The sequence below is a fragment of the Bufo gargarizans genome, chromosome 2, assembly GCF_014858855.1.
Source record: "Bufo gargarizans isolate SCDJY-AF-19 chromosome 2, ASM1485885v1, whole genome shotgun sequence".
NCBI classification, from domain to species: Eukaryota; Metazoa; Chordata; class Amphibia; order Anura; family Bufonidae; genus Bufo; species Bufo gargarizans.
The window spans coordinates 170,632,359-170,654,831 of NC_058081.1; the positions used below are offsets into that span (position 1 = coordinate 170,632,359).

The following is a 22,473-nucleotide window of genomic DNA, read 5'->3' on the forward strand; positions in this document are numbered from 1 at the left end:
TGATTATGGCTTACAGCTTATGAGAACCCCAAAGTCACAATCTCAGGTCCCCTTTGCTCAGGGGGTATGGATTAATTACCTGACTAGAGTGTGACACTTTGAGCCTAAAATATTGAACCTTTTCACAATATTTTAATTTTAAGTTGCATTAATGCATCTCCTTTTAAGTTGCATTACTGAAATACCGTATTTCCAGGACGTCCCTCCATGACAGTACCCACTGGAGGATGTCCTATTGGATCTCTGTAGGGACAGGAAGCGTGAGAGGTTAAAAGGCCCCTCCCCTACCCTCCCACCAGTGTTCTTCCTGTCCCTACAGGGATAGGAGGCAGTGAGTGGATCCCTGCTAAATGTAGGGAGCGAACACTAGGCCGAGGCTGGTCGGGGGGCTCTTGCCTCTCCTCTTCAGCCTCCGTGGGGCCTAAAAGCCAGCACCCCTCTGGGAAGGGGTCCCCTAGCTTGTCCGGTACCTTTTTTTCCTGAGCAGGCCGCAGGTACCTGGACGCTGAGCGGCTTCTCCGACGGAGCTCTGCGCTCAGCAGCGGCTCCGCCCTCCTCTATGACGCGATCGGCGTCACTTCCTGTGCGACCCGGAAGTGACGCGTCCAAGATGGCGGCGCGCATACATGCTGGAGGCCTCGATTTGGGGCCTCGCATGTGGGGTTGATTTTTCTATGGAAGAGTCCCCCAGAAGAGGAGGCGGTCCCGGCGGCGATGAGGGGAGGGCCTGTAAGGTAGGAACCTTATTTAAATGCTATGATGTGTGCTTATGTGGCGGTTGCATCATGGAGGCCCAAGGTGTGAGCAAGCTAGATGCGGTTGCTGACCCCCTCGTCCAGGGTAATGTAAGTAGTATCCGGCTGGCAGGTGTATAGTTCCCTCTAGGCTGGTTCTTATATCTCCTTCTCCCCCTATTAAGGTGGAAAAGGAGGCGGGACATAGACCGCATGGAGACACTAAGAAAAAAGCTAAGAAGTGTGCGACATGCACAAAAAAGCTGTCTGAATCGTATAGAAAGGCCCTCTGCATGGATTGCTTAGCAAGAATCCTGAAGGAAGAACAACCATCCTTTCTGGAAGAGCTGAGAACCATCGTCAGGGAGGAAGTACAGGCGGCCGGAATGAATCAGCCCCCTTCTCTTCCAGTTCCCGCTTCCCCTCCGTCCAAGCGTACCAGGGTACACTTAGTATCGGATTCAGAGGAAGAAACCGGGTACCCTTCAGACGATCTGGAGGATCAGATCCCCCCGTCGGTGTCAGAGGAGCCTAGGAAATACCTGTTTTCCTCGGATCAGCTGGACTCGCTCCTTACTGCAGTAAGGCAGACCATGGCAGTGGAGGAGGAGGAGCCGAAACGTTCTATACAGGACGAGATGTTCGGCGGATTAAGGGCCAGGAAAAGAAAGATTTTCCCGGTGAATTCTTACCTTCAAGATCTGATCAAAGAGGAATGGGAAGAAGGTGACAAAAAACTCTATATTCCCAGAGAATTCAAGAGCAGACTGGCCTTCAATCCAGAGGAGACTAAACTTTGGGATGAAATTCCAAAAGTCGACATCCAGGTGGCCAAGGTGGTGAAGAAGACATCTATTCCATTCGAGGATTCTTCACAATTAAAAGATCCCATGGACCGGAAAATGGATGGACTCCTGAAGAAGGCCTGGGAATCCTCAGCGGCCACTATTAATGCTAACATTTCAGCAACCTCAGTGGCTCGAGCAATGTGCTTATGGCTGGAGCAACTGGAGGAGCATCTCAAGATAAAGACCTCCAGGGAGGAAATTCTTGAGTCCTTACCCTTATTAAAATTTGCTGCATCCTTCATGGCGGACGCCTCAGCAGAGTCCATTCGTTTCGCTGCCAGGAACGACGCTCTTACGAACACCGCAAGACGGGCCCTCTGGCTCAAATCCTGGACGGGAGACATTGCCTCTAAAAACAAATTATGCGCAATTCCCTTCACCGGAACATACCTTTTCGGCCAGGTCCTCGATTCCATTCTGGAAAGCGCAGCCGATAAAAAGAAAGGGTTTCCAGAGGAAAAAGCAAAAAAACCTGTGCAGCCCTTTCGTAAGACCTCCAAACAGTATACACCCTCAGAGAGAGGGAAAGGTAAAACAGGTAGATGGAGCTACCCTAAAGGAGGGAGAGGTAGGGGTTTCCTCTTCAATCCCAGCTCAGGCCCAAATAAGCAATGACATCAGGCCAGTAGGGGGCAGGCTCCGCTTATTTTGGGAATCCTGGACTCGGATTACCCAAAACCAGTGGATCCTAAAGACCATCCGAGAAGGGGTAAAATTAGATTTCCGTGGTCCTCCCCCGGAAAGATTCCTGGTTACAAAAGTCCATTCAGTGAGTCAGCAGAATCAATTAGGTCTGGACGTGCAGAAACTACTAAAATTAAATGCTATCGTCCAGGTTCCGGAAAATCAGAAATTTCTAGGTCACTACTCAAGTCTCTTTCTAATAAAGAAACCAGACGGATCCTTCAGGACAATTATCAATTTGAAGTCCCTGAACAAATCAATAACCTATCAAAAATTCAAGATGGAATCCATAAAGTCGGCAATTCCATTGATTTCAGAGGGAGACCTCCTATGCACCTTGGACCTGAAGGATGCGTATTACCACATCCCGATTCACCCCCTACACCAGAAATATCTCAGGTTTGCAGTCATTCAGGAGGGGACGGTTCTTCATTATCAATTCCAGTGTCTCCCCTTTGGAATCTCTTCAGCCCCTCGAATCTTTACAAAAGTCATCACGGAAATTGTGGCACATTTGAGAAAGCAGCAAATAAGGATTGTTCCATATTTGGACGATTTTCTTCTTATAGCCAACACGAAACAAGATCTAGAGGACAGTATTCATCAGACCTTAGCCCTCTTCAAGGATCTAGGTTGGGTGATAAATTACCCCAAATCCGACCTGGTACCAAACACCAAAAAACAGTTCTTAGGGGTTCTCCTGGACACAGAAAGTCAGTTCTCCTTCCTTCCAGAATCCAAACAGGAGACAATAAGGAGAAAGATATTGGCCTTCCAGAAACAGAAGCGTCATACTTTAAGGGAGGCAATGAAGATCCTTGGCTTAATGACTTCATGCATCTCAGTGATCCCGTGGGCCCAGTTCCATTCCAGGAGCCTACAGTCCGCAGTGCTGGCAGCTTGGGACAGGGATCATCAGTCCTTGGACTCGGAGGTAACACTTACAGAGCGGTGTCTAGATTCTCTATCCTGGTGGACCAATCCCGGAAACCTAAAGAAGGGGGTTGCCTGGAACCTTTCTCCTTCTATAATCATCACCACGGATGCAAGCCAGTGGGGTTGGGGGGCCCATCTGGAAGGACATGTCTTCCAGGGCAAATGGTCCACCCTGGACAGCCGCAGATCATCAAACTACAGGGAGCTGAAGGCGGTATGGAAGACACTAACGTCAGCCGAATATATTCTCTCCAACCACCACATCAGAGTGCTGTCAGACAACATAACCACCGTATGTTACCTGAAGCGTCAGGGGGGTACCAGGAACCCTCTACTTCTGGAGTTATCCGAAAAAATATTTCACTGGGCAGAGAGGAAAGTCCTCTCGGTGACAGCGGTCCACTTAAAGGGGGCAGAGAACTCCGCGGCAGATTTTCTGAGCAGACACTGTCTAGATGCAGGCGAATGGTGTCTAAACCGAGAAGTTTTCCTTCAAATATGCCATCAATGGGGGTTCCCACAGATAGACCTATTTGCCTCCAGAAGGAACACCCAGGTAGATCAATTCTTCTCCCTGAACCCCAGAGACAATCCGAGGGGTGTAGACGCCTTATCCCAGAAATGGGACATGGAATTAGCTTATGCCTTTCCTCCGTTTCCTTTAATTCCGCTGGTCCTGAAAAAACTAAAGGCTTGCTCAGCGACCCTTATCCTGATCGCCCCAGCCTGGCCAAAGAGAGCCTGGTTTCCGCTCCTGACGGACTTACTCCTAGAAGACCCAATAACCCTTCCAGCGAGGAAGGACCTTCTCGTTCAGGGGCCCCTGGAACACCCGAATCTCGAGAAGTTAATGCTAACAGCCTGGATCCTGAAAGGCAGATCCTGAGAAGAAAAGGCCTTTCGGATAAGGTAATCTCAACCTTACAGCAGAGCCGAAAACCGGTAACCTCTGCCATATACTTAAAGATATGGAAAAGGTTTTTATCATGGCTCGCAGGCACTCATCCAGGAATCTCGACCCCATCTATAGGCTGCATTCTGGACTTTTTACAGGCAGGGTTCGACCTGGGCCTAAAGCCCAGTACCCTTAAGGTCCAGATTTCGGCTTTGAGTAGTTTTCTTGACACCCCTCTGGCCGACCACAGGTGGATTAGGAGGTTTGTTAAATCGATTTCCAGGTTAAGACCCACTGTTAGACAGACGGTTCCCCCATGGGACTTGAATGTAGTCCTAGAGAGTCTTTGTAGGTCCCCCTTTGAACCTATTGACCAATTATCAGATAAAATGCTTTCCCTTAAAGCAGTCTTCTTACTAGCTATTACCACAGCTCGTAGAATTGGGGAGATTCAGGCCCTCTCCATCAGAGAACCATTCTTGAGAATTCTGGATGACAGAGTCATTCTGAAATTAGACCCATCTTTCTTGCCAAAAGTGGTATCACCGTTTCACAGAGAGCAGGAAATAATTCTTCCCTCCTTTTGTACCTCCCCTAAGAATGCGAAAGAAGAAAAGTTCCATTGCCTCGACGTAAGAAGAACCATTCTCGCTTACCTCCAAAGGACGGAGCCGTGGAGAAGATCACAGAACCTCTTTGTTTCCTTTGGGGGAAAGAACAGAGGCAACAAGGCCTCGAAACAAACTCTAGCCCGCTGGATCAGAGACTTGATTCGAGAGACTTACTCACAGAAAGGACTTCCTTGTCCGTTCCCCTTAAGAGCCCACTCCACCAGAGCAGTCGCATCATCGTGGGCAGAGAAAGCAGATGCTTCTGTAGAGCAGATTTGCAAGGCCGCAACCTGGTCCAGTTTCTCTACATTCATTAAGCACTATAGATTAGATTCCCTGGCCAACCAGGATCTGGCATTTGGTCGCAAGGTCCTTCAGGCTGTGGTCCCCCCCTAGTGGTTGAGCTGGTAGTTCTCCAGTGGGTACTGTCATGGAGGGACGTCCTGGAAACGAAGGTTTAGTCTTACCGGTAAACGGTTTTCCAGGAGTCCGACATGACAGTACCCGTTATTTTCCCCCCCATAATTCTTTTCGGTTATTGCCAGGATCCTTAAAATTATCTTTCCGATGTGTGTCTAACATGGAAGTTTAATAAATACGTTGGATCCTATCTGGTGTAGTAATTGGAAAGAACACTGGTGGGAGGGTAGGGGAGGGGCCTTTTAACCTCTCACGCTTCCTGTCCCTACAGAGATCCAATAGGACATCCTCCAGTGGGTACTGTCATGTCGGACTCCTGGAAAACCGTTTACCGGTAAGACTAAACCTTCGTTTTTCGCCCTATAGGACGTACCGTCCCATAAGACGCACCTAGGTTTTAGAGGAGGACAATAAAAAAAAAAAAAACATTTTTCATTAGACCTCAGCAATCGGACACCCAATGTTAATAAGATCTCAGATCAGACCCCAATGTGAATGGCCCCCAATCAGACCTCAGATCAGAACCCAATATAAAGAAGACCCCCAATCAGACCTCAGATGAGACCCCCAGCCATATGTGAGCAGCCCCCAGCCATTATTCAGCCTCAGATCACAAAAAAAAAAAAAAAAAGCCTTATCTCTCCAGCTCCTGGCCTCCGCCGCTCCTCACATCGCAATCCACTTCCTCCTGCTGTTGGCTGTGCTGTGAACTGGCGCGCACAGCGTGAGGTCACAGAGCGCCCTCACGCTGCGTGCAGCTTTCACAGCTGACAGCCAAGGACCAGGAAGCGGTGAGTACAGAGCCTTCGCTGCTTCCTGGTCCTCCGGTGCTATTGAGCGCTTCAATAAGACGCACTTTAGGGGGAGGGTGTCTTATGGGGCGAAAAATACGGTAAATGAACGTTTGCACGATATTCCAATTTTTCGCGTTTCGCCTGTATTTTAGATGGGCTCTAGAGGAGAGGAATAACGCCCCTCTGGGCACCTTAAAGGTTCATTAGCATAACCGAAAAATCGCTTTTTTATCTAAATGACAACATGAAAAAAAAGAAAGAAGACCCTTGCTACAGAGGTAGATTATTGAACATTGCAATGGTAACAGCTTAATATGCTCAAACTAGGTGACAAATTCCCTTTAAAGTCGTATGCGGGTGTACCTGAAGAGATAAGGGTTTGAGAGGGTGGAAAAGACAAGGGATTACTGTCCCTAGATGAACCCTGAATGTGGGAGGAACCCTGAGTCGAAACCAACCCCTGGTAACCTAATGCAAACCCAACAAGTTTCCACCAGTTACGTTCTTCAGAGAACTTAGTCATCGACGGGGACAATACCCAAATGCAACAACAAAATATTAGGAATATACAAGTAGATATAATGTAAATGAATGGCTTACAATGGAGCCACTGACTCAGGCCATAGGCTACATGCATACGACCGTATGTGTTTTGCGGTCCGCAAATTGCGTATCCGCAAAAAAAAATTGATCCTTTTTTTTGCGGATCCGTTTTTTTTTGCGCATCTATTATAATAATGCCTATACTTGTAGGCAAACTAAAAAAAAATAGCACATGCACAATTATTTTTTTGCGGAGCAACGGAACGGACCTATTGATGCGGACAGCACAGTTTTTTGCGCATCCTATCCGCAAAAAAAACTGATCGGACACGGAAACAAAATACGGTCGTCTGCATTAGGCCATAGGCTGATACTTACAAAGGCAAGGGCAGGCAGCATGGTTTATACATCTGCGCTACATATAACAAAGCCTTTAGCAAATGACGTGAGACACGGCGCTGCGTGTGCACTATATCATCGCCCTCAGCGTGCTGACGTAAAGAGTAAAACAGCTGATACTGCTAGATGCACAGTATTGCAGCCTGGATCCCAATGCTTGTGTCTTTCAGGATTTCTGGCACCTTACCGATCCAAATGTTTTTACAAAGAATTTCTCAGTAGGATCAGTTGTGAACACTCGCTTAGGACCACTTAAGACTAGGTCAGGCTTCCCAGTTCAAAGTCAGTGTCATTGTTCCCAGTCAATGAATTTACACACTGAGACATTCATTCATCCTGAAGAAAAGAGAGGTCAGGACCCTTGAACCTTTAGTGAAAGAGTTTCTTTTCTTTCCCTGACTATGAAATGTGTGTTTACAGCTTCTCAGCAAGACGTGTAGGTCATTATGTAGCTTCAGGACATACTAATGCAGAGTTAGCTGCATGGGTTACCAGTATAAGGTAGCAACTGGCATCTGTTCTGACTAGAGAGGCTGGCATGACTTCTGGGTTTAGGATTCATAAATGATCTTGGCGTCTAAGAACCTTCTCCTATTATCTAGTGGCCACGGTGGGCAATCCACACCAGATATGCTGCGATTCCACATCAGCAACTAAATCCACACCTAATGTTTTTCTTTTTGTCTGATTGTTCTTTAAACATCTTTAAACAATATATCAGACCTCACAGAGTAGACGATCCACAGTGGTGCTTACCTAGTCCCTTCCTCTGGGTTCGGTCACTCCCTGGCGCCGGCTCTTCATCTTCCTGGTGTGCTGATATTAACATCCTGTTGATGGGGGGGAATGTGACTGGTGCAGCCAATCGCAGGCAATAGAGGTGACCTGCTCCCCTTGCATCACGACAAATGGTCACATGCCCCCCTCGTCAACAGGATGTTGATATCGGCACACCAGGGCGATGAAGGCCCAACCCAGCAGTGTGGCCCAGGTAAGTGTGGTCACCACTGTTAGGTCTGATATAATGTCTGTGTTTGACGATCCTTGCAGGACCTTTTTAGTTCCCAGATATGCAACTACTTCTAGATTAGAATATCTCTATTATATGGTGCTTTAAGGAAGCTCCATGTAAACTCCATGCACACTGATCTACTGTGTCCATGAGGTTGGGTTTTTGATTATTGCATTCTAGTTATCTTGGGCTTTCATGTCTTCAGTTTGTTTTAGTAAAGATTTTCAGATGTTTGTCTTCTACAGTTTTCAGGTGTCACTCTCTTTGCAGACTGATCTTTCTGGTGGTGCAGTTTGTAGTCCTTAGGCTACATGCACACGAACGTATGTGTTTTGCGGTCCGTATGCCATCCGGGGTTTTTTTGCGGATCCATTGTAACAATGCCTAAAATGGCCAAGAATAGGACATATTAAAAAATGTTTGCCGGGCTACGGAACGGACATACTGATGCGGACATTTTTGCGGACCCATTAAAATGAATGGATCCGCATCCTATCCGCAAAAAAACAGAACGGACGCGGAAACGAACAACATTCGTGTGCATGTAGCCTTAGGCCTCATGCACACGACCATTGTGTTCCGTTCCGCAAAATGGGGTTCCGTTGTTCCTTGATCCGTTTCCGTTTTTGTTTCCATGTGTCTTCCTTTATTTTCCGAGGACCACCAGACATAAAGGAAAGTAAAAAAAGTCTGACAGGTTTGCCATGCAAATAATAGGAAAAAAAAAGACGCGGATGACAATCTTGTGTGCCTCCACGTTTTTTAGCGGTCCCATTGACTTGAATGGGTCCGCGAACCGTTTTCAGTGAAAATAATCGGACAAGTTATATTTTTTTGACTAACTGGAACCACGGATCACGGACGCGGATGGCAAACGGTGCATTAGCCGAGTTTTCTACTGACCCATTGGAAATCAATGGGTCCGCAGAAAATCACGAAAAACGGCGCAACGGACACGGAATAAAACAACGGTCGTGTGCATGAGGCCTCAGGGTACTTTCACACTTGCGTTGTTGGATTCCGGCAGGCAGTTCCATTTGTAGACGGATCCGTCTCACAAATGCATCGTAATACCGGATTCGTCTCTCCAGTTGTCACCTGGAAAAACGGATCCGGTATTTATCTTTTTCACATTTTTTAAGGTATGCGCAGACCACAAAACCGGATCCGTTTTTCCACAACACTTGGGGCCCGGATCCGGCATTCTGGCAAGTGTTCCGGAATTTTAGACGGTGTTTTCCGGTATTTTCTCCGTCCAAAAACTGTACAGTGACTGAACTGAAGACATCCTGAGGCATACTGAACGGATTGCTCTCCATTCAGAATGCATTAGGATAAAACTGATCAGTTTTTTTCCCGGTATTAAGCCCCTAGGACGGAACTCTATGCCGGAAAGTACACAAGTATGAAAGTACCCTTAGGGAGAGTTCACATCGCTGTTATTTATCTTTTCTTCTGATCCGTCAGAACAGAAAAATAAGAAAACAAAAAACTGATTCTGTAAAAAAAAAAAAAAGCATGCAGAACTTTTTTTTTCCATCTAAAAAACACATCTCAGATGGAAATGGCTGAAACAGATGCAAAATATGCATAACTGAAGAACAGGATCCTTTTTCTTTTTTTTTTCTTTTTCTGTTCTACTGACGATCAGAAGAACAGAAAAATAATGGTGATGTGAACTCTCCCTTATCTGTACTTTCCTGACTGCTCATAAACACTCATTCAACTAAATTATAATCAGACTGATAACATTTTAGTTCACTCTACTCATAGTATAGGGGATAAGTGTCTGATCTGCGGGCGTCCAACTGCTGGAGAACATGGGGGCCCATCATGAGAACAGGGCCCCCATGTTCCACCATTTGAATGGAGTGGTGGTCATGCATGTGTTCTGCCACTTCATTCACGTTTATGGGACTATCGGAGATAGCGTAGTACAAGCACAGGACTGCCACTCCATGGAACACCGGGGGGGGGGCCCTGGAAGTTGGTTTTCCAATCATGTGGATAAGCGACAAGTGTTTGTAATGAGGCAGTACCTTTTTAAATGAGTGTTTATGAGCTGCTAGGGAACTAAAAATAGGGGCTACAAATGGAGCAGTCAGAGCAGGTCTCTGAAGGATCAATAAAAAGCCGAAAGAACAGCCTTCAGAGACGGCAAAAGCTGAAAGCAGTGAAGGGCAGGCTGTTGAAATTTTTCAATAAAGGTCAAATGGAAAAATTATTTTCAGCCCCAACTTTTGGTATATCATAGTGACCTCGAAGGTTTTGATTGGTGGGGGTACAAGTGCTGAGACCCCCCCTGCTAAAATGAGGGGGAAAAAAGCATTTTTTTTTTTTTTTAGTAAAGAGTGCACTGGAGTAAGATCAAAGACCAAGTAAGACCGATTAAAACCTTTGAAATGTCGCTATGATATATGAAAAGTTTGCTAAAAGTACAGGAACATTTTAAGTACAAAGCTTGTGGTACTGTACAGCCGTAGACTACTGACGTTCTTGTATGGCCTTCGAACATTGTTCTTTGAACGACTTTGACTCTGTAGTCACCTGTGCTGTATGTGCTGCATAAACCCTGCTAAAAGCATCTGACTGTAGAGGAACTCACTATTTACATTCCCTTTTGGCTCTGAAATCAGTAATTCCTCCTTGCACTGAAGAGATTAATTGTCTTCTGTGGTTTCGTTTAGCAGGATTAACACTAGAACAAATTTCACGACTGTTGCCAATCAGAAACAGGAAGCCGATTTCTCCTATCCCAGCCTTCCACATCCTCCTCAGCTGGGCAGGAAGATCTATGACATCAGCCTGGAGTCCTTGTTTCCAGACACCAGAGCACAATGGTGAAACATGCTACTCAGCTATTAGGAAAGCAGTTTAATCAGGTACATTCTGTCTCTAGTCCTGCACACTGAACCTGCTCTGCAACCAGAGAGGAATGCTGTATACACTGATAAAAATAGCAATATAGTAACAAAACAAAAAAAGCCAGATGTAAGCTTCCTGGTCCACTTAGGGTGGGTTCACATTAACGTTATGAATTCCGTTATTGCTTTTTGTTATAACATACTTATAACGGAAAATAACGCAATTCGTAAGACTGAATTTATAACGTTGATGTGGACGTCGAGTTACATTATCACCACCAGCAGCTAATATCCAGAGTAACCACTGTGTGCAGCACGGACATCAGCTAGACGGGCTGGGAGTGACCCAGTAAGGTCCTGGTAGGTTGTCAAAGGTCTCTGGAGCCATGATGGCTGAAGTGCATCCCACAGCTGCTGGAGGGTCCCTGGGGGCAGGTCCATAGAGCCAACATGATGATCAAGGTGGTCCCACAGACAGATGCTCAATTGGGTTCAAGTCTGGGGAATTAGGGGGTCAAGGTAGTACTTGGAAGTGTTGGACATTTCTAGCCATTTGAAATGTTGCATTGTCTTGCTAGAAGATCTAATCCACCCCAGGGAAGACAGTCAACATGAATGGGTGCACATGATCTGCAAGAATGGAATCAAACCCATCAGTTGAGAGGGCCTTCCATATAGATGAGGGGCCCAGAGAATGCCACAGGAACAATTCCCAGACCATAACATTTCCACCACCAGCTTATGTTCTTCCAGCAGAGGTGGTTTGTTCTCTAATGTTTCTCATCTGACACGCCAATGTCCATCCGACACTGTAGTGTCCTTGCGCACCTTCATAGCCAATGTTTACCTCTCGCATCAGTGGCATGTGGTGCTCCACAGTTTCCATGTTGCTTATGCACAGTGCTACCACTTGTCCACTCACGATAAACTGCACAGTTTCAGAAATACTACCACCGTTGGCCACCTAATCACTCCTATTTGCAACTCGCCCCTTTTACCCATGACCGCAGTGAGAATGAGGGATATGTGTGCAGGCAGCCTATCACTCACCTACACCCACCAGGCCCACTCAACACATGTGACTTTTCATAAGCTACACGCTGTCGACGTCAAGTAAGAAGTGGTCATAATAAAGTGACTCGAGCGTGTAGTAACACTGGAGACTTTCACTGTCCTAGAACTGAATTATTGTGTCACTGCAGTGCTTGGCAAGGCTGTAGAAGACCAAACGCATGAGTGCTAAATGCAAAGGCTGCTTGAAGAACGCAGGTTGGCAGAGGTATGGTATTTTTAGAGGAGTAGACATTTGTACTGTCTAAAGGAAAGAATCTAATTATTAGATAAGAGGAAATAGAACATATGTTACTTGCCATGCAGAACTGCTTATAATCAAGGGTGGATAAAATAGTGCAGATAGTTGGAGCCGGTTACATCACTCCTGGAGACATTACTTTTTTTCATTGATCAGCAATGAGAACTTTCTTTTCACTATAGTGCAGTTGGCTTTATATCAGTCTTGTCACGATTGTTCAGTTTTCAATTTTTAATCATGGTTTCAATAAAGTATTATTTTTGATGATTATTTATTGTTTGTGCACTCTTGTCTAGACTACAGTCGTGTGCATGAGCCCATAGAGACGGGGAAGATAACTATGCTGATCTTCCCACAGGCTAAGGAAAGCGGCTGCAGTTTCTACTATGAACAGTCAATGAAGCCTAAGAAAAGCTCAGAAATGTGAATGAATATATAATGGAGCATATTGAACTTAGAGCAGTTTTTGAAGAGTTGCAGGTACTTTTATTAAAGCATGTGGCAGTATCTCCCAGCAGAAAGCCAGCATTCATGCTAGGAACCTGATGGATCCCATTATAGTAAGTGGGGATTTGGTAATTCTGGTCGTCTGCTCCTCGGGTCAGACTACTGTGTAAACTGCATTTTGTTTCCTGGCTTTTATAATCTGAAAAACCGCTACAGCATGCTGCATTTTTAAAGACAAAACACGCCACCTAAGGAATAAAAATACCATGACCAATGGCAGTTTTTGCAGTCCACCGATCCACAATTGCGGATCCGCAAAACGTGGATACTCGCTGTGTGCATTCCACATTTTGCAGAATGGAACGGCCGGCCCCTAATAGAACAGTCCAATCCTTGTTTGTATATTAGTACATGTTCTATTATTTTGCAGATGGCCCATGTGGACATATGGAAATGGAGTGCACACAGTATATTCCATTTTTATGCAGACTCATTGAAGTGAATGGATCCGCATACAGGCCGCAAAAAAAAAAAAAAAAACGGAAACGGAAACAAAAAATGTTTGTACTAGGGCTCAAGTACACAGTCTCGGCAAAGTGAGTTTTTATTTTTTATTTTTTTGCATGTAGAAATTGGCCTTCATTAGAATTTTGAAATCCAAAGCATGCTAATTGTTTCTGCAGATTTTTAGCGTGGATTTGCATTGCAAAGGGTGAGATCAGTGCAAGTCCTCATTACAGAGAAATCCGTGTGGATAATCTGTTTGGGAATCCCGCACCCATGTACAGGTATCCAGTGGGACAGCATAAGGATTGGTTGACTATCATGGCAAATAATTTTTTCTTAAAGCCTGGTTAAAGGCATCCTGGGAGTCTGCCTCTCATCGGTCAGATACTGATGAACTGTCCTGAGGGTAGGTCATCAGTATAAAAGACTCAAAAAACCCCTTTAATATGATGAAAATCCATCACATAACACTTATTATGCATTATCACACCCAGTCGTTTTTCTAGTTGTGACTACGTGGTTTGAGAAACAGCTTGTGGTTTGTGGTCTGGGCAATTCAGTGCCCTGCAGGGAGTCATTAATATGTTTACCATTGTACTTTACTGATATAAAACCACAGCACCACGAAGATCTGTATACAGACGTGGACAAAATTGTTGGTACCCTTTGGTCAATGAAAGAAAAAGTCACAATGGTCACAGAAATAACTTTAATCTGACAAAAGTAATAATAAATTAAAATTCTATAAATGTTAACCAATGAAAGTCAGACATTGTTTTTCAACCATGCTTCAACAGAATTATGTAAAAAAATAAACTCATGAAACAGGCATGGACAAAAATGATGGTACCCCTAACTTAATATTTTGTTGCGCAACCTTTTGAGGCAATCACTGCAATCAAACGCTTCCTGTAACTGTCAATGAGACATCTGCACCTCTCAGCAGGTATTTTGGCCCACTCCTCATGAGCAAACTGCTCCAGTTGTGTCCGGTTTGAAGGGTGCCTTTTCCAGACTGCATGTTTCAGCTCCTTCCAAAGATGCTCAATAGGATTGAGGTCAGGGCTCATAGAAGGCCACTTTAGAATAGTCCAATTTTTTCCTCTTAGCCATTCTTGGGTGTTTTTAGCGGTGTGTTTTGGGTCATTGTCCTGTTGCAAGACCCATGACCTGCGACTGAGACCAAGCTTTCTGACACTGGCTAGTACATTTCTCTCTAGAATTCCTTGATAGTCTTGAGATTTCATTGTACCCTGCACAGATTCAAGACACCCTGTGCCAGACGCAGCAAAGCAGCCCCAGAACATAACAGAGCCTCCTCCATGTTTCACAGTAGGGACAGTGTTCTTTTCTTGATATGCTTCATTTTTTCGTCTGTGAACATACAGCTGATGTGCCTTGGCAAAAACTTCGATTTTTGTCTCATCTGTCCACAGGACATTCTCCCAGAAGCTTTGTGGCTTGTCAACATGTAGTTTGGCATATTCCAGTCTTGCTTTTTTATGATTCGTTTTCAACAATGGTGTCCTCCTTGGTCGTCTCCCATGTAGTCCACTTTGGCTCAAACAACGACGGATGGTGCGATCTGACACTGATGTTCCTTGAGCATGAAGTTCACCTTGAATCTCTTTAGAAGTCTTTCTAGGCTCTTTTGTTACCATTCGGATTATCCGTCTCTTAGATTTGTCATCAATTTTCCTCCTGCGGCCACGTCCAGGGAGGTTGGCTACAGTCCCATGGATCTTAAACTTATGAATAATATGTGCAACTGTACTCACAGGAACATCTAGTTGCTTGGAGATGGTCTTATAGCCTTTACCTTTAACATGCTTGTCTATAATTTTCTTTCTGATCTCTTGAGACAGCTCTTTCCTTTGCTTCCTCTGGTCCATGTCGAGTGTGGTACACACCATATCACCAAACAACACAGTGATTACCTGGAGCCATATATATAGGCCCAATGGCTGATTACAAGGTTGTAGACACCTGTGATGCTAATTAGTGGACACACCTTGAATTAACATGTCCCTTTGGTCACATTATGTTCTGTGTTTTCTAGGGGTACCATCATTTTTGTCCATGCCTGTTTCATGAGTTTATTTTTTTACATAATTCTGTTGAAGCATGGTTGAAAAACAATGTCTGACTTTCATTGGTTAACATTTATAGAATTTTAATTTATTATTACTTTTGTCAGATTAAAGTTATTTCTGTGACCATTGTGACTTTTTCTTTCATTGACCAAAGGGTACCAACAATTTTGTCCACGTCTGTATGTGGGGATCGTTGTATGTATCTATACACATCAATAATGTGATTGAATGGTTCACATTGCATTGAAATGACTTGCTTTTTTTTCCAGCACTGCTTTTTTATATAGTTTGTTGCCGCACGTGGCATAAATGCTGTGGTCTCTCTCTGCGGAAAATCAGCATCTCCATTACCAGAAACGTGCAATGCAAAGGTTGATTCCTGCAGCAGTATTTGTGCTGCTGTGTTTGTGTGATGGAAATTCGGCAGTAGAGTCATCCCGTGTGGATTTACCCTAAAGGTTTACTAAGTGACTGTGAGGATTCTAGGGGTCGGTCCTTTCTTGACCCCCACCGATACGGAGACAGCGACACCCCGGCCACTCGGCTCTGCAGGGAACTGCAGCATTACCCAGTTGAGGTAAATGGTGCTTCATTGCCATCCTCCGCACAGCTAGGTGGCCGGAGACACCCTGTGCAGAGAATACTTTGAAGCGAATGCAGTGGTAAACTAGCGCCCCACACGCTTCATTCACAGAACCGGTGGAGGATCCAGACATGTAACCCTCTAAATCATGACGTGATTGCATATCCTAGCAATATGCCAGCACTTGAGATTGGGAACAATCTTGACATTTGGAGCATGCCTCTTGTACGCAAGCATTGAATCATGGCATTAACACTACCTAGAATTTATCCTGCCACATTTGGTTTTAGCAGTGTTAGAAGTGTCTCCATGGAATTTGTATGCTCTCCAAGCTTGTGTGTTAGGTTTCCATCTTGGTGCTCCCGTTTCACTGGATTACAAGATCGCTTAATAAATTGGAAACGCTGCGTAAAACTGACATGGAAGGGGAAAGTTGGTGATACACTTTTCCTGGATTTACTGGTAATTATTGGAGTTTTCCTGGATAAAACTATTGATGATGTGTCCTCAGGATAAGTCATCAAAATCTGATTGTGGGGGTCCAACTCTCCGCATCCACACCTTTTAGCTATTTGAAGAAGGTTGTAATGTCATAGCCGTCCGTCACATGGCTTTTGTGCAGCTCAGTCCCATTCGTGTATCGCTTGTTGCATCAGAAGAAGCATAGCTACACATAAGGAGAACAAAGTTCTCCCACTTTACAAATCACTAGTCATGGCTACTCCCTATCCGTCTCGACTTGATTTACAGGTATCCCACTATTTGTGTATAGGGAGAATCCTGCCAATCAAGCCGAGCCAGGCAGGATGCCATCCTCGTGACTCTTCTCCTTGAATCTGGTTACTTTATAAACTATCGGGCAGATTTACTATCAAAAATTGATATACATACCTTGCTTAGTGGGTTAGACCCTTTTCTAACCTTTTTACCCCTTGCTGGATGGAAGGGGATGGAAATTACCGGAAAGGTGTGTGAAAGGGGTAAGAAAGCTTTGTGGGAATGAAGCATGGCTTAATAGGGCCACCATACCCCAAAAAGTGCACCATCGTTTTGGTGAATTTTTGGACTAAAACTAAGTTAAGAAATGGGTGGTGTAAGCTTAAGAGGAGCTTTAACAAGACTGTTAGGCCTCTTTCACACAGTCGTTGCGGGAAAATGTGTGGGTGGGAATGCGCGCGATTTTTTTTTTTGCGCGAGTGCAAAGCATTGTAATGTATGGTGCATGTTTGGTAGCCGAACTTCTTCACAGAAGTTCGGGCTTGGGATCGGTTTTCTGTAGATTATATTATTTTTCCCTTATAACATGGTTATATGGTCTCCTGCGTTCTGTATAAGCCTAATTTATTAAGAGGCACGTGCAAAGCTCCACCCCATATCATCCTCATTTTAGAGTGTCTAAGTGCAAAAAGTTGCAAATTATGAAGCATATTTTGTACGGTAGCTTTTTTTTTTATTTTTTATTTTTTTATACAAAGCCTTACTAAATCTTCCCCATAAGGCCCACATACACATTGGCTGAACCTTCTGAAAACGGTGGGTTCGACCAACAATTTAATGTGTATGGCGAGCTCCAGCATCTGATCTCTAAAGAATACAAATCCCTCACTAGTGCTTTATTCAAATATTCAGAATAGCTGTCGGTTAAATGATGGTTTGGCCAACAGCTATCTCCCGGCTTCCCCATACATGTACATCTTTGGTTTGCTGAACGTGTCTGTGTATTCAATGGGGAGAGGGGAAACAAAAGGATTGGGGGAAATTATTCACTTTGCCTAATTCTTCTCTCTTCTGACTTTTTCTGTCAGTGGAAAGCCAGGAACTCCCCACATTAGACTGTTGGTGGGTTTTGCTGACAATGCACTAATGTGTGACAGTTTTAGCAAATCCGCCGGCTGTTGACTGAAATTTGGAAGTAACCATTTCTCTAGAACAGGAATCGGCAACCTTCGCCACTCCAGCTGCTGTGCAACTACAACTCCCAGCATGCACACTTGGTTGTTATTGTAATTGTCATAGAAGTGAAAGGAGGATTCTGGGCGTTGTAGTTTGAGAACAGCTGGAGTGCCGGAGGTTGCTGATCCCTGCTCTAGAATGTCATTATATGTTCTAACACAGAAATTCACTGAATGTAAAAGGCCCATCCCAAATAAAAATAACCCATATTGATGAACTGTGCAGTCCCTTTCTGCTGTAGTCCATTGCTTTGCTTTTAGATAGTTCCACATTACAGTATCAGTGCTTGGTAGAGCAGGGCAGAAATGTAACAAACCAAGAGATGTTATCCTATGGCTGCGCTATGAATGTGCCAGGGTACCCCTCACTGTACTACTAAGGGCTCATGCACAAAAAAAAAAAGCGGATTCACTTCAATGTGGTCGCAAAAGATGCAGACAGCACTCTGTGTGTTGTCCCTATCCGTATGTCCGTTCCGTAGTACCTGCAAAAAAAATAAAAAATAGAAAATGTCCATTTCTTGTCCGTATTAGGGCTGATTCATACGAGCGGATGCCGTGCGTGACATCCACTGCGTGAATGACAGCCAAGACCCGATGAAGACTGCAGAGGCACGGAGCATTAACATGACTGATAACGCTCCGTGCCTCTCTGTGACCTCTTTACTACGAAATCACAGTGACAACTCTATCTCATTGTGATTTCGTAGTAAAGAGGTCACAGGGAGGCACAGAGCGTTATCAGTCATGTTAATGCTCCGTGCCTCTGCAGTCTTCATCGGGTCTTGGCTGTCATTCACGGAGCGGATGTCACGCACGGCATCCGCTCGTGTGAAACAGCCCTTACAAAGGATAGGACTATAGATGGCAGAATGCATACGGCCAGTATCTGTGTTTTGCGGACCGCAAAAACACCAACAGTCATGCGTAGGGATGAGCGAATCGACTTCGGATGGAAGCTTTGTTCTAATACTGTACAGAGATCCAGTTCCATATAGTATTAGAATGTATTGGCTCTGATGAGCCGAAGTTATATAGTATTAGAATGTATTGGCTCTGATGAGCCGAAGTTATTACTTTGCGAAGTCGTGCAAGACTTTGTGTAATAACTTTGGGAATACAGTAATTATTGCTGTAAAAACCGTGGTACCAAACTCAGGACTAAAAGTTATTATGTAAAAAGTAAAAAAAAAAAAAGTGTTGCGCGACATTGATGTCGCACCAATGTCGAGAGACAATTTTTATAATGATAGTCTATGCTGTTGAACTGCGACTTGCAACATACTGCGATGCGACAGTCGCAGAAAAATCCATCTTGGATGGATTTTTTGCGACTGTTATGTCGCAGTCGCCACATGTCGCACTGCGACACCATAGCCTATCATTATAAAAATTGTTGAGATCAAAGGCTGCACGACACAGGTCATCATGTAGCTCTAGCATTAAAGGGGCAGGGGCCACTATTAATGGGGCAAATGCTGTGGAGGTCACTGTTAAGGCAGCAGGGTACTGTGAGGTCACTGTTAAGGCAGCGGAGTACTGTAGAGGTCACTGTCAAGTGTGTGGGGTGCTGTGGAACTCGCTGTCAAAGGGGCGGCTGCTGTGAAGGTCAAAATCAAGGGGATGGGCTGCTGTGGAGGACCCATTTTAAAGTGGCAGGGCACTGTGGGAGGGTCAGTGTTAAGGGGTGGGGGACTATGAAGTTCACTGATATGGGGAATACTGTCGATATCTTCTAACGACACACAAACATTAAATGAAATATACCAGTGCAAAGCCGGGTCCTTCTGCTAGTAATATATATATTGTGGGGATTCGCTCTGGTAGGACGCAGACACAGCGGACGCAGACACAGCGGCAAAAAAAACTGGCTGCAAATCAGCCCAGCAGCACACACTGGGAGGAAAATACCTGTCCTCCCAGACCATTCCCTTCACTGTGTCACTATATAATATATATATATATATATATATATATATATATATATATATATATATATATATATAGTATAAATTATATATTTAGACTGAAGTACCATGAAATAGTAAACACATCTCTTAAAGGGGATCTCCTATTTTATTCAACTATGGCAGAAACCTTTTTTTAAAAGGGCTGTTCAGATACAGCTGGCTAACCCCTTTATTTGCAGTTCTAACAGTGTTTCTTGACGTGGCTGACTGCTGCAGATGATTTGTGCCCCTGTCGAGATTTCTGTGCCTGCCTTGCATCGCCCACTAACAACACTGAACTGTAGTATTGTCATTTCTCACTTTTATTGCGGATGATAAAATGTAGAGCACGCATCCCTATATAAACCTGTCAGACATAATGACCATTACTGTTATGTACCTTTACCCAGTCACCAACCTGGCATGCGTGTACAATATAGTGTACAATATACCGGGTTTGCCTTGAGTTGCTTATATTATCACTTGTGATCTTGGGCTGTCGTGGCTTGATTTATATTCTATTGTTGGGAAATATTTTTCCTCTAAATAAGCATATTGAATCACGCTGAGGGACTGATTCCTTACATTCTTGCCAACTTGTCTGTCATTGTTTTCCATGCTATAGTCATTCAGGCTTTTACATCTATACTTTTGGATTTCAGTCCTGTGATATATAGGTCATCCTTACATTATTCATACCTGAGAATTACACAATGTATTCCACAGCTGCATCACTCCTGTAGGTAATCGCACAAGTGGAGCTTAGGAGCAGGTGACACTGCTGGATCTCCATAGGAGTGTGGAGATCTAGTGGTTGTGCTTGTGGATTAGCGGACTGGAGGGGAAAAAGGTCACCTGTGTCCAGAACCTGAACGTGAGTCATTTAGCCTTGTGGAAGGGACTGGAGTAGATGTGCAGGGGGTTGCTTTCCTGTTTTTATTTATTTTTCTTTACTTTTTGTTCCATGTTAGTATTTAACTTTTCTCTTTTCCTGCATAATAAGTGAATGACGGGTCAAGTTATGCAAAGTATGTGACCTCATGGTGTATAATTCTGAAATAAAGAGGGAGGTGGTTTAACATGCTGGGGCAAAGCGTGAACCGGCCAATGAGAGAACACAGTTCTGCTAGGAGGACAACACTTGGTGAAGTCCCCTGGTGAGCATGTATAAGACTTTTTAATAAAAATAAAAAAACAACTTAAAAAAATTCTGAAACTTTAAGTTTGCTTTTTGGAGTTAAAACACCTAGAATTTATAGAATGGTTATGCGTGAATGACTCTTCTGCATATGTGTAGTTCTGCATCTGATAGAATCAGATGTTACTGGTAAAATATGAACAATTGTCTTGAGTATAGCTTAATTGTGTGAAATATCTGCATTGTCTTCAGATATCAGACTACTACTTTTGTGTTTTTTCTTAAATTTTTTATCCTTTTGATATGTTAAAACTGTTGTGCTACTGTGTGCATGACCTTGATGGATAAAGCAGCTGCAACTATAGGATGATCTGTGAAGGTAACTAAAGGTCTCATGCACATGACTGTTGATGTTTTGCAGTGCGCAAATTGTGAATCCGCATCGTGCATTTCGCTGTCGCTTCCTCAAAGGGTGAGCGCAGGTGCCTTCTCAAACAGCCGTGTTCATTACGCATTTTGCAGAATGGGACAACCGGCCCATAATAGAACATTCCTATCCTTGTCCGTAATGCAGAAAATAATTGGACATGTTCTGTTATTTTTTTTTTTGGGTGGAATGGACATACAGATTTGCAATGCACACAGAGTCATTTCCGTTTTATTTGCGGTATGGTTCCTCATACGGGCCTCAAAAAAAAAAAAAAACAGAACAGACAGTTTGTGTGCATGAGCGCAAAAGGAAATTGTGTGGAAGGTTTACCTAAAGTGCCAGTAATCACAGATTATGGCTTCATGTGTATTGTTTGTAACTGACTACTAAATGTAAATTTAGAAACTGCTTTAATTACCACGGCTTTTTATTTAAAAAAAAGCGCTAAGGTGCATTTCCTCACTGTACTCTTCCAATGTACTAATTTCATGACGGACAGGCGGTATAATTTTCATTGACATTGTATGGCCCACAAAATGTCACCGCTCAATACTGCTCTACTATTTTAGCATACATTTTTGCATATAGAATAGTACTAGCTTTACTAAAGGCATACTATATCTAATCTTAGGGTACATGAATGCATTGATGTCTATTAAACTGGCTGGCTCGCTTTGCTGTAAAATTGAACCCTCCATGGAGAGAATGGAAGGCAGCTGATAAATTGATGGCGGTACATGAATGGTACTTGGCTAATGGAAACATTTGCTGAGTTATCAACTTTTCTGAGGGAATTGCCGCCCAAGATATACTCCCTTAATGCAACGCCAAGTTGCTTGCCAAGAGTAAACCACAGTTTGACTCCCAAAAAAAAATTCTCAAATGTTTTAGATGAATCGATATTCTTGATGAAAGCATGTGGACACACCTACACAATCCATCCAATATATCATTTACAGAACAGCCTGCAGTATGTGAGCTGGTTAGGTGAATGGTTTTCTATGATGACAGCACGTGCCTTTAGATTCTGCCATGCACATATTCCAATTTTAGATTGACCCCTACGATGTGAACGAAGAATGCATTGTGCATTAATTTCTCCATCGGTGAAAGCTGCTACATCCTAGGCTGTAACTCTGGACTGTCTGAAGATCAGTAATGAAATATATTTGCAAAGTTAGGCTAGTTTCATACCAGTGCTATGGTCTCCGTCAGGCTGTACTTTGCCGTAACTCTCCGAGCTCTCTGGATGTGACATAGCTGGATGTTACTGCAATTGACTATAATGGGATGTAATATACAAGGACAAAAAACATTGCAAT

At 44.0% G+C, this 22,473-nt stretch overlaps 1 protein-coding gene across 3 annotated transcripts in view; it reads left to right on the forward strand.

The window, feature by feature from the left end:
- Positions 1-22,473, forward strand: part of CGNL1 (cingulin like 1) — a 127,661-nt gene that overhangs the window by 14,824 nt on the left and 90,364 nt on the right. Inside the window, exon 1 of one of the 3 annotated variants that reach the window (XM_044279698.1) lies at positions 12,591-12,612. The exons of the other annotated variants lie outside the window; for them this stretch is intronic. The gene's annotated coding sequence lies outside the window, so the exon portion shown is untranslated. Of the gene's footprint in view, positions 1-12,590; positions 12,613-22,473 lie in introns of those variants that run through there. 3 annotated transcript variants of the gene reach the window in all.